This window comes from Macaca mulatta, chromosome 4 (genome assembly GCF_049350105.2).
Source record: "Macaca mulatta isolate MMU2019108-1 chromosome 4, T2T-MMU8v2.0, whole genome shotgun sequence".
Classification (NCBI taxonomy): domain Eukaryota; kingdom Metazoa; phylum Chordata; class Mammalia; order Primates; family Cercopithecidae; genus Macaca; species Macaca mulatta.
In genome coordinates this window covers 2,105,795-2,119,136 of record NC_133409.1, presented here as the reverse complement: position 1 = coordinate 2,119,136, position 13,342 = coordinate 2,105,795, and positions in this window count along the sequence as shown.

The window sequence follows — 13,342 nt, the reverse complement described above, 5'->3', positions numbered from 1 at the left end:
CCCTGGGACGTTCCATCCATGTAACCCATGAAGAGAAATGCTATATGCAAAGGTTTGTGATCACGTGTCCTGCCTTTGAATCAATGGACTTCTGCAGGAATTTTTTGGCAGATAGCCCTGTCCAGTATTTTCAGAAGGACACGAACCTGTACCAAGGTCTGTTAAACCTGATTAAAGAGGAGATCAATTCCATGTTGTAAATTGTCCTTTGCACATGAATGGAAGTTGTGTGACTGGAGCCTGTCAGCCTGAGTGGTCTTCAGATTGCCAGCAACGCCATACAAGGCCACATCTTTCTCATCTCTGCATGCTCTGCACACCGCAGGTGACAGATAAATGTGTGTGCGCTTTGGGAGGGTCACGTAATGTGGGGAGGGGAACTGTTTGCATCATACGAACACTAACAGCTCCTGTGGATTTGGGGATTTGATGAACATGTGTTCAGAGCATGTGTGTGCATGTAGACCCACTGCAGGCCTGCACCTACCTGCCCCCCACCTCCCACCACACACGTACTTTAGAAGTGCAGACATGGGGTGTGGCTTCATTTACGACTGTCCCAACAGGGAGGCATCGGGTGGCAGTGCCTGGTGTGTGGGGCTTGCCTTTCCTCCTGACCCTGGACAGACTCACAGATAAGAGCATCTAATTTCATGGGTCACAGGTCCCCTAGCCGGGACTTTCTATTGCAATGGCAAATTTATAGTCCTGCTAAAGACTCCTTCTCCTGGGAACTTCCTCAATCTGAGAGAAAAGGGAATGAGTAACCCGTTCATGCCCAGAAAGCACCTGGAAGCACAGGGATGCCGCTGGCCGTGACTGGCAGTGACGACATGGCCGTGAGTGGCAGTGACAACGTGGCCATGAGTGGCAGTGATGACGTGGCCGTGAGTGGCAGTGACAACATTGCCGTGAGTGGCAGTGACAACATTGCCGTGACTGGCAGTGACGACATGGCCGTGAGTGGCAGTGACAACGTGGCCGTGAGTGGCAGTGATGACGTGGCCGTGAGCGGCAGTGACGACGTGGCCGTGAGCGGCAGTGACGACGTGGCCATGAGCGGCAGTGACAACATTGCCATGACTGGCAGTGATGACATGGCCATGAGTGGCAGTGACGACATGGCTGTGAGTGGCAGTGATGACGTGGCCGTGAGTGGCAGTGACGATGTGGCCGTGAGTGGCAGTGACAACATTGCCGTCAGTGGCAGCGATAACGTGGCTGTGAGTGGCAGTGACGATGTGGCCATGAGTGGCAGTGACGATGTGGCTGTGAGTGGCAGTGACAACATTGCTGTCAGTGGCAGCAATAACGTGGCTGTGAGCGGCAGTAACGATGTGGCCATGAGTGGCAGTGACAACATTGCCGTCAGTGGCAGCGATAACATGGCTGTGAGCGGCAGTGACGATGTGGCCATGAGTGGCAGTGGCGACGTGGCCGTGAGTGGCAGTGACAACATTGCCGTCAGTGGCAGTGATAACGTGGCTGTGAGCGGCAGTGATGACGTGGCCATGAGTGGCAGTGACAACATTGCCGTCAGTGGCAGCGATAACATGGCTGTGAGCGGCAGTGATGACGTGGCCTTCTGCTGAGGGGCTTCTCACATGGGCTCCCTTGACTCCAGGGTTACACCCTGTGTAGCCGGCACTTCCTACGAAATTAAGCATCCCACAAAAGTATGGGGAAAGCCAGCGAGGACGCTGCCATTTGCCGATGGGCAATTGATGGTGAATTCATCTGCAGCTCACAGGCCGGTCTTATCAGTTCGTGATTTCAGTCCTGACGGCTCCGAAAAAGCCGCCACATTCCGGCCGTGTGATTTTGGTTGAGCTATTATGGAGCGGCATTGGAATCCCACTCTCACCACGCTCTGGCTGTGATTTTGCCTGAGCTATGATAAAATAGGATTTTAGAGTTTCCCTCAGAGGCTTGGTAAGAGAATCAAACTGGGAAATGAATATGAAGGGCGTGGCCAAGCATCTGGTGAGTGACAGACAGGGTAGAGGGGCTGGCAGTGGATTTCTCCACTGAAACCACCACTGCAGGAGCGGCACCGAGACGAGGGGCTTCTGCAAGCCCGTGGACCCCGGAGCCCTTTGTGGCTTTCCAAGCCATTCTTGGTGGCAGAGCGAGGCTGGCACATACGCTGCTGGGCCCCAGGCACGCTCTGAGTACCTCCCGGGCACCGTTTCAGGAGAGCCCTGTGAAGGAGGAAGGCCCACAGTACCAGGCTGCAGATAGGGAGACTGAGGCTTAAGGAGCTCATGCCCTGTGGGTAGTGTCAGGCTTAGGAGGTGGGAGTAGCAGCCTTCAGGGAGGTGGAAGGGCCCCAAGAGAGGAGCCCCACAGAGGCTTCCACATGCCCCTGGAAGCAGGAAGGGCCCAGGCGGGGCCCTCTGATCCACTCTGAGTCCTGGTCTGGCAGAGGCATGAGTGGGTCCCTCAGGGAGAGTGACATTGACACTGCAGGGGCTGCTGCGGGGAGGGAAAGGCTCAGGTGTCAGGGCCCAGGAAGTTTGTTTTGCAGCTAATTTTTGCATATTTGTTTAATCTGTCACCCAGGGTCATTGGTCAGGCTGCTCTCAGAGTCTGTGTTCCCAGCAATGGGCTGCCTGGGATGGGGAGGAAGGCAGCCTGCAGGGACTCAGAGAGAGGAGTGCCATGGACAGGAGGCCTTGGGTGCAGGAGCGTGGCCGGGTCAGCTCCCAGGACACGGGCGCTCACCCGCAGCACTGCTCCGGAGGTCCGGAAATTAGTCTCATCCCAGGGCAGTCCTCTGCTCAGGCAGCCGCATCACAGGCCTGGCTCCTTCAGAGAGGGGGTCCCAGACACCGCACAGCCCCTTTGTTGGTTGGGATTTGATCCTGCTCAGTTAACCCTGGGGGGAAGTCGTTCATCCAATAACTGGAGGCTTCTGATTGTTCAGTCAGAGTCAGTTTAAGTCTTAAGACAACTCTGACACAAGTTTTACAATATCTTAATTTCTCTGAAAACATGGACACTTATTTTCAAATGTTTTAAGAGAGAGTCAGTACTTTCACTGTTGTTATTGGTGTTTTGCACTATTTTCTCTGCACAAACCGCTGCAATGGTGCATGCCTGGGGTCTCCAGTTTCCCTGTGAAGTGGACTCAACACGGGGTGCTCACAGAACAGCCGTCCGAGTCCTCACTGTGTGGGCCCAGGGGCTTGCAGGTGCCTCGCCAACACCTCATCACACAATGTTTTTTATCCACTCACTTTAAAAGAGTCATTCCAGGACAATTGTATTAGCTGTCGTAGAAACAACTACTTTTCCTTCATATACTCATATACCAATGTTTCACACAATTTGTTAATTCAGAAAGTATTTGGTGCTTTCTATGGGTCTAACTCATGATTGATTGACATAATTGCAACAGGCATAGACCGTCTGGGACATGACTCTTGGTCAGCACACAGCCCTACTGAGGGGATTAGGGGTATGTGGGCACTAGAGGAATGCCCCTAAGTGGTGAAGGTTCCAGAATACCACTGACACCAGGCCGTGGGATCACAGAGGAACCAAAGAGAACATGTAATGAAGAGAACTGGATAGGGAGAGGCCAAGTAAGAGAGCTTTACCTGTCACCACCATCACCATCACCCTCATCACATTCACTGTCATTACTATCTTTGTCATCACCATTATCACTATTGTTATCACCATCACCATCATCACATTCATGTCATCACCATCATCGTCCCATTCATCACTGTCTTTATCACCACCACCATCACCATCATGACCACATTCATCACTGTCTTTATCACCATCATCATCATCACCACATTCACTGTCATCATTATCTTTGTCATCACCATCTTTGTCATCACCATTATCACTATCATTATCACCATCACCATCATCACATTCACTGTCATCACCATCACCATCACCATCTTCACCACATTCATCACTGTCTTTATCACCATCACCATCATCATCATCACCACATTCATCACTATCTTTATCATCATCACCATCATCATCATCATTACCACGTTCACTGTCTTCACTATCTTTGTCATCATCACCACCACCATTACCACCATCACCACTACCAGCATCACCAATGCTAATAACAGTTTTGAGCATTTACATTAGTTTCTGTGTTAAACACATTACATGGAGTATTTTAGTTCTTCCAAAACTCTAGAAGATGCCAAAGATCTCGTTTATTGTTTCCATCTCATAGATGGTGAAGCCAAAATCTAGAGAAGCCAAGTGACTTTCCCATAGTTGTCGTCACCGTCATCATCACCGTCACCACCACTATCATCACCGTCATCATCATTCTCATCACATTCACTGTCATCAATATCTTTGTCATCACCATCATCACCAGGTGAGAAGCAGGATTGAAACCAAGCTGTTCTACCATGTAATAGTCTTCCTCCCAAAGTGTTACTGCCACGATTGACTATTTTGAGGAACAGAATCATAAGAAAGTCAGGCACCTTGCCAGCCTAGGTCACACAGCTCTAAGGTGTGGGAGCTGTAACTGGAGGGCAGTTTTATCTGACCCCTGCCTACAGTCTTTCTGCTTAGTCTTCCTTTCTCATGCAGCTGCCCCTCATTGGAAAAATTCTTAGGCTCTGAGTTCCCATTGCCCCAAAGACCCTGTCTTGCATCTTAGAGACCCTCATAAACTCAACCCTTCCTTTGCCTTGCTCCAGACCAAAGAGGATCACAGCCCAGCAGCAAAAGTGCTTTGGGTGACACCAGGGCTCTAAGAAATGAATCCTGGCTATAATGTTGTGACAACTATTGTTAGAGCTAACTATGACCCTGGCTCTTTATCAAGATGTTTATGTATATCATTCCCCAAACTTCCATTCCCATGAGGTTGATTTTAATTTCACAAGTGAGAAAGTGGAGAGAAAATCCATCCCATAGCAGAGCTGGGATGCAAACCCAGACCTATCTGATTCCAATGCCTGTGGTCTCAGCCAGTGGTTCTTCCTTTCTAACTCCAGAGCAGGGGCCACCATTGGTTCCTCCAAGAGGTCCAGGCCTCCTGCATGGGAAGACCCTCATGGAAGGGAAGGAGAGGGTTTGAATCGAGACACTGATCTCCCAGTGTGAAGGCGTCACTTCTTCCCTGGGCATCAGGGTGCTTCTCATACCCACCATGTTACCTCAGCTGGCACAGAATATTTTGGATCCCATTTGTCCAACCCAGAATCTGAGATCTGAGTGTGACGCCTGAGCCCACCCTGGGCTCTAAGATGCTTGCTGGAACCTGACACCCTACCCATTCCCCACGAAGCTGGGTCCTGCTTCTCTTACCCTTCAGCTGCTGCTGTCTGGCATTTGGTAAAGAGAAAACAGAGCAATAGGCTTTGTGCCACTGCCTCAGACACCAAGCACTCGCCACTAATCACTTCTCTGACTGCCTACCCATCAGCTACACAGAACTTCCCCAGCAGCCTGCTGGGACCATACCTGACCCAGCCACATGGGGCACTCCACTCACACTCCCTGGCACCCTACCCGACCCGGTACTGGCTTCTTTGTGCTTTCACACACACATATGTGTGCATGCACACACACAGTCACACACAATTGCTCACATGTATCTACTCACATACATTACACTCATATACTCACATACATTAACACACATGTACACATTCTCACAGGATAGTCACACATTCTTTCACAACCACACACACTCATTTCCACATGTACACACAATCACACCATACAATACATGCACACACATTCACACACTCACACACTCACACCTTCCTTGTAGCCCATGCCCTCCTGAAGAGAACAACATAACTTGTTCCTCTTCTGCCCCCAGTGACAGGCCCAGTTCCAGGCATATGAAAGGTGCCCAATACATCATTGTTTAGCTGAAGTTACTAAGTAATGAGGTTATTTATTTCAAATAAAGATAAAGGCAAGTGTTCAAATGAGCATTGTCTTTCAAAATGCTCTTTTTGGAAAGTCTCATGTTTGGTTGAATGATGGCCAACACACTTCTGAAGTTCAGTTATTCAATAAGATGGCAATTTTGGGCATCTGCTATGCTCAAGGAATTGAATTAAGAGCCAGGTGTTCAGAGATGGTCAGTATGACTCTGCCTGTCCCAGGACCTCATGTTCTTTAGGACCAAAGTATGAAGTTAAAGACAAAACCAGCTTCTTCATTTTATTTTCACATCTTGCCTAGGTCAAAATTGTCTTTGGAATCCCAGGTCTCCAAGTTGCTAGGATGCTTGGAGGTCATGTCGGAGACAGGAATTCTGTCTCACTCACGGGGCAGCATGGCTCTGCTCCATCACTTTCTGAGACGAGGAGCTCAGTGCGGCCCACGGGGTCTTGTCCCTTCACAGAGCCCATGACTCTTGTGCATGATATTTGGTTCTCAGCGACGAAAGGATGTTTAGGAAAACAAAGCATGTGCCAAAAGGACAGAGGATGATGTGAGGGAGGCATGCTGTGCACCTGGAGCCGATGTCAGAGGAGGAGCTGGCGATATGTCTGAAATCGGTGTGCAGACTCCAAGGCAAGCTCTGTGCTGGGCGTGATTATTACACACCGTGCTGGTTATCCATCGCTATGTAGCAATGTTGTCACAAATCTAGGGCCTTCAAATGCACATTTGTTATTGCACAGGCTCTGTGGGACAGGAATCTGGGCACAGCTCACTGGGTTCTCTGCAGGGCTGCCATCAAGGTGCCTTCCAGGAATGTGCTCCCATCTGGCAGCTCGACTGGAAAGGGACTTGCTTCCGAGCTCATCGCCTTGGCAGTGTTCTGGCCCTGGCAGGGGCTGGGCTGAGGACCTGGGTTTCTGGCTGGTTGTCTGAAGGCTGCTTCCAGTTCTTTCCCATGTGGGCCTCTTTCTTGGCTGTTTTCATTAAAACCATCAAGGCAGAAAATGCCGTAGCAAGACCAAAGTTGCAATTTTACATAACTTAAGTCACACAAAGGACATCCCATCCTTTTTGACATGTTCTATTAGTTGGAAGCAAGTCACAGGTGAATGCCACGTTCAGAGATGATTCTTGTGTATGAAAGATCACAGATGCCAGGGCATCCTAGGAAGCAATAGGATGGGGCAGGGAGTGAGTGTGGTGGCTCAGGAAGCTGGTGGGTGACAGAGGCAGGTGGTGCGGGCTTGGGTGCTGTGCCAAACATGTGGCAATGAAGAGCTTTCCACTCACCCCACAATGGATGATTCTTGTGGGTGTTGGAAGAAAGGTCAGAAGTTTCCATCAACTTCAAAGGAAGGCAGAAGGGGAAAGCTGCAGGCAGCACAGCACTTGTCTCCTTCCAGGCTTTGTGCTATCAGGAGGTGGGCTCACTGGCTGCACCCACAATGTACAGAAACGCCATGTTCTGACTCATGGTTTAGGCTCATTCTCTTGGGACTCAATTTATCAAAATCTCCCTCAAAAACTCATGAAGTAGTTACATTACAACCTAGTCTCACCTTTTGTTGATGATTAACAAATGTTTGTTAATGATGGTTAATAGCAACAACATAGACTGGAAACTCCCAGGCTCCTTCCTTCTAAGGTTCCACATACATCCTAAATGTTTTCCTGAAAAACCGGAGTGTTAATAAATAACATCACTTATGAGTGAGCTGCAATATCTCATTTACCAGCCAAGTGGCCCCTAGTCAAGAGTGGATCCACAGTAATTTACGTAAGAGGAAGAAGTGAAATGCACAGTGGGTGTTCATTGCAAAGCCCGTGTTCAGCGTGTTCTGTTGGTTGATGGAAACATGGTAGAGGAGCCCAAGGGAAGGGAAGAGAGAGACAACAGGCAACGTCTCTCAGAGGTGAATTTCCAGGCTTAACTTTTTCCCCTTTTCTCAGAGAAAGCTTTCCCATATTGACAACTTCATGCACAGATATTGATCATCATACATGTGTATTAGTTAATATTGTTTCAGCAGTATAGGAATTGAAATAATTCACTGTTCAGAGGTTAACTGGACATTGCACATAGGTTTTTTAACTTGAGGAATATGGAGGTAGAGATAAGTGGTTTTCAAGCCTAGAGGAAGTAAAATGTTTACATAGCATTTTATCTAAGTTCATGCATTGCCTTTCCTCCTAAGGTGTTGGTATTGTTCCCAGAGTGAAAGGACACACTCATTTATGTCCAGTCTAATGAGCTGTCAGTCTTAGATCCCAAAGGGGTAAATGTAACTTGAAGGGTCCATCCTACATTTAGCACTGATAAGAACAATAACTTATATATGCGTGACAATGGAGAGGCCACAGCAACACTATAAAACAGAAAAAAATGTTCAGCCTTATTTATGGTGTATTTCCTGTATTTCAGGAAGGTGAGGTGGGGCTTACAAAGGCTCAAACATATCACTATATTCTTTCTGCCCACTTGTTCTTTACGGCTGGTGACACTGCATCGCATCCCTCAAACTCTACTCTTCTCAATACAATTCATTGCTTCAGCTCTATCTGTTCCCATCAGCTATGTCAAATGAACAGAGTATGAGATCAAACGAGAGGCATGAGTTGAGGATAATTCTCAGGTTCCTACCTGGGGATTGAGTACCTGGTGGTTGTTGCCACTGATTGACACAATGAAATCAGAATTAGAGCAAATTTAGGGTGAAAGGTGGTTAGTTCATTTTTGCAGTGGTGGCTATTGAGGTGGGAAGTGTCAATCATGGATAACGCAAAGGGTTGGATGTGAAGGAGGTGAAGATGAAAGGAATGAAAAGGCTCAGAAGCAGAACCCATCCTCACTGGGCATCAGTGATAATGAGTAGTTCCAGGAGACTGGGCCAGTCAGCAGTGAGAAGAGAATGGTCAACAGTGAGGACAGAGTGGTCAGCAGTGAAGATGGGAGGTCAATAGTGAGAAAGAAATGTTCCGTAGTGAGGATGAGGAGGCCAACAAGGAGGATGGGGAGTCAACAGTGAGGATGGGGAGGTCAACAGTGAGGATAGGAGGTCAACAGTGAGGATGGGGAGGTCCGACAGTGAGAATAGGAGGTCAACAGTGAGGATAGGTCAACAGTGAGGATGAGGAGGTCAACAGTGAGGATAGGAGGTCAACAGTGAGGATAGGAGGTCAACAGTGAGGATGAGGAGCTCAACAGTGAGGATGGGGAGTCAACAGTGAGGACAGGAGGTCAACAGTGAGGGTAGGAAGTCAACAGTGAGGATGGGGAGTCAACAGTGAGGACAGGAGGTCAACAGTGAGAATGGGGAGTCAATGGTGAGGATGCGGAGGTCAACAGTGAGGATGGGTGGTCAACAGTGAGGACAGATGGTCAACAGTGAGGGTGAGAGGCCAACAGTGAGGATGTGGAGGTCAACGGTGAGGATGGAGTTGTCAACTGTGGCTAACAGAGCAGAAAAGCAAAAAATGCTAAGGACTTAAACGTCCGTATCAATTCTTTAAATATGGAGTTACTTTTTCCAGCATGTTTTTGTGAAATGGAGTTTGGAGGATTGTTCTGGAGGTGGAGTCCAGACTAATATGGGTGAGAAATCATGGCTGATAGGGAAGCAGTAACACACAGAAGCCACCTCCTTTCCGAATTTGTGGCCCCCTCTCTCCTGGTCCTCATTAACATTAACTGTGATGGATTCTCCTCTCTCTTCTGATTCTCTCTTCACTTTTGTCACCCCTGGTGTCCATTATGAGGAGCATAAAGAGTTTTCCTGTCTTCAGGGAGATGATGGTTGGGAAACACCCTTCTACCACTGTTGCTCTGAAATCGTTACCCCTCTAAATACTTCTTAACTCTGTTACCAAAAATCCCTAATATATACTACATGTATTAGACATACAATAGATACTTATTGTGTGCTTATTGTACAGTGGGTGGAAATTTAACCCACTTCTGGACACAGAGGTGGGCGCTGGTCCTCGTGCCCTCCTGAACAAGAATTACAATGGCATCTGTTCCTATCTTTTGTGAAATGCTGAAGGGCTCATTGCACCTTGATATCTGGATAGCAGCAATGACTCTCTCTCTCTTTTTGGATAATACTTTATGGATCTTTACATTTTATATTCCTTTTGAGGATTTTAATTCTGCAAATGTGAATTGAAATTTCGAAAAATGTTTGGTTCAGCATTGCAGGTGAACTGCTTTATTGCAAGGGAATTTTCTGGCACCAGTCATCTCCCTGAAGTAGCAAGATTTAATCAACTACAACCAGCAGTGTCGGTGCTGAAAGTAAAAAGGCCTTCCTGGGGGAGATATCCCAGAGGATTCCAGGCCTGGCTGAATCCCAGTGTCACAAGGGGATCAACGGTCTTGCAAATTCTAAAACCCTCTAGTGCCTCCTGGTGTCTGGCCAAAGGCTCCGGGGACATCCCAAGAGAATGAGAATGGTTGTTGATCTTTCACACCCCCAATCTTATGCAGCCTAACAGGGGAAGAGATTCGGGCCAGAATAGAACAGATCTGCCTTTGTCAGCTGGCTAGTCAGTGGTGGGGTGAGGATGGATAGGTCAGTGGGCTCAGTGTCCTCCACCATGAAGTCCAGACAATGACAACCACCTTTTGGGGCCAAAGCAAGGTCTGGTGAGTGGACAGGGTTGGGGTCACAGGGCTGGTGAGAATTCAAGCTCCGCTGTCTCTGGCTACTATGTGTCCTCCCAAGGACATCCTGGGGGCCCACAGAGGGAGGGGTTCTGTTGTCCCCTAACTCTGCCCTACTCTCAGCAGCTTCCCCAGAGGTGTCATCAAGACGCTGAGGATCGCGATGAGTAGCACTCACTGGGCACCAGTTCTCCCTGTGCTCTGCATCCCCCATGCAGCTCTCGTGCAAGCTTTTGGAGGCGGCTGCCACTGCCCTTGCCTTGCGGCGTCAGCAGTGCAAACTGCGCCCTGAAGACGTCCTCTTTCCAGCTCTGCAACAAAGGGCTGCCTCGCCTGCTCTCCTGTGAAGGCTTTTTCTTATTTTAATGACATGCATCAAGTGTACATTGTAAAACCATTTCTCTTAAGTTTGCAGGTGTAACTTATATTTGTTCATTAATAAATATTTGTTCATTAATAGAGCAATTTTGATGTGAAGACTAAAAACACTCATTTCCTGTTTCTTTAATACTCAGTGTATACATTTTTGCAGATTAAATTTAAATACATATTTTGGAACAGTTATTTGATAAAATTTCTTCAGACGTTGCTTTTCGCACCATTATCATAAATTTAACATATCTGATTTTCTTAGGTACTTCAAACCCCTAGCAAGGGAAAAGTGTAAATCTAACGAATAAAATCTTCTCAGGCAATTAAACAATGTTTACAAACAGGCTGACTCAAAGGTGAGTTCCTCAAATCTGAGTTTCTCCGCCCCAGCACTGTGGATGTTTTGAGCGGGTAATTCTCTGTTGTGAAGGCTGTCCTACCACAGGGTCCTAGAGGCCAGCAGCACCTCCCAGTTGAGACAATAAAAATTATCTCCCCACAGCGCCAAGGTTACCCGTAGTTGGGGACCATTGCCTTAAGTATTTAAACACTGATGAAAAGTTTAATCTTTTTAAAACTTCAACATTCTTAAGCATTTTGATAAGCTCACAAATGTACACTTCAGATGCTCATACACTTCAGATGACTTTAAAAATGAAAATATCAAAACTCTTACAAAGCTCATTGCTTCAAGTCCAGTTGACCGATTATCAAATCAGCCAGAGAATTTTCTTCTTTGGCTGTCTATACCCCTGTCTCCCTTCCGGGACTTTCTGACCCTGCTGAGGGGATATGCTCACCCAACTAGAAGCTGTGGAATTACCTCTCAGGCTGCCTGAGGTCACGCACTCATGGTTTCTGGTCAGAGTCTCAGGTCAGAGGACAAGAATTGAGGGTTGAGGTGAGAGATTTGGGACCAGCAGGGGCACTGGGATGCCGCTTGCGGGGTGATGAGCACCGTGCTGGCTCCCCAGCTCCTTCGTGCAGCCCCCCAGCCCACATGCTTCGCTGGGCCTCGCAAACCTCCCGGGATCCGGTGAGTCCGGCTTCCTTTGTAGCCTTGTTGCTTTAGAAATGTTATTACTCATTTTGACCTGACAGGGTTTGCCGCCTTCTGAGCCAGTCTTTCACGCGATTGGCCAGGTGGGGCCCTGAACGCCTGTGTGGGTGGGTCGGAGCACACATACGGTAGAGCTGATCTGGGGCTCGCAGGGCCTCCTGGTCCTGCTGCGCACCACTGACCCACCCTTCCTCTCAGCGTTCCCCTCTCAGAGCCATCCTGGGCTTCTTGTAAACTGTACCTGCTTTCTGGAGCAATGCAAGCTACTTCAGGCACACAGTGAGTGTTCTTTGCACCCAGGGATGGAGTCAGCGGCTCTCTCAGAAGCCCGGAGACCCCGAGAGGATGGCAGGGTTAGAGAGGCCAGTGCCAGACCCGGGCATGGAAATGGCATCTACAGCGAAAACAGAAAGCAAGAAAATAGGTTACTTCTTTTACATATTTTTATTTTCACCCCAACTGTGCTACTTTTTTATAAAAAATTTTTAATACAAACTGTTTTCCTCCCTCCCTCCTTTTTGAAACACCAGCTTCACTTGGCATCGGTGGAGAAGGACGCGTGTTTCGATGGGGATGTTGTGTGGCCTCTCAGGGAGAATTAGGTGCCAGGCCCCTTCCCTTCATAGCCCTCTGTGTCTGCTGACCGTCACCCCATGGCATCCCAGAGACCGACGGGGACGAGCACGGTGTCCACTCCAGGGGTTGGGACCCTCCTGGGGGCAGCTCTTTGCTTCTCTGCAGCCTGGGCCTCTGCCGGGCGTGGCACAAAAATCCGTTTCCTTCTTCTCCGGTTCCACTGGAGCTGCCTCCCTCACAGCAGACATCCTCGCGCTTGGGACTGTTTGTGCTGAGTCAGGCTCTGGTCAGAGACAGAAGGAACCTGGTGAGCTCCCTAGATAATGACGTTTATTTTTAATAGTGATGTTATTATTTGTGGTTGAAATTTTACAGCATGGCAATTTCTGATCTCTGCTCTAAAGAGAATATCTACCTCTGTGGGTTATTTTCCACTGGGATATTTGGAATTTGCTTGTGCTGTAATTTATCAACTCCTGAAACTTTAGCCTAAAACATTTTGTATGAGGTTTCGAAAGGATGCTTAGAAACCTGAGAAAAATATAAAACACTCTCAGACAGATCCACACGTCAAGCATGAGGCCTTTTTCTAAAATACTCAGTGTTTGTTGAGGGAGTGAATGGAGGTCCCCAAGGCTTCATTAATTCTGATGTGGACCCCTGAGCTCTCCTTGTCCTCTGGGCTCACGACTCCCTCCTTCTTCTGAGGCAAATGGGGAGGTTTGAGAACAAACAAACACTGGAATTAAGCCTGGTTTATAGGA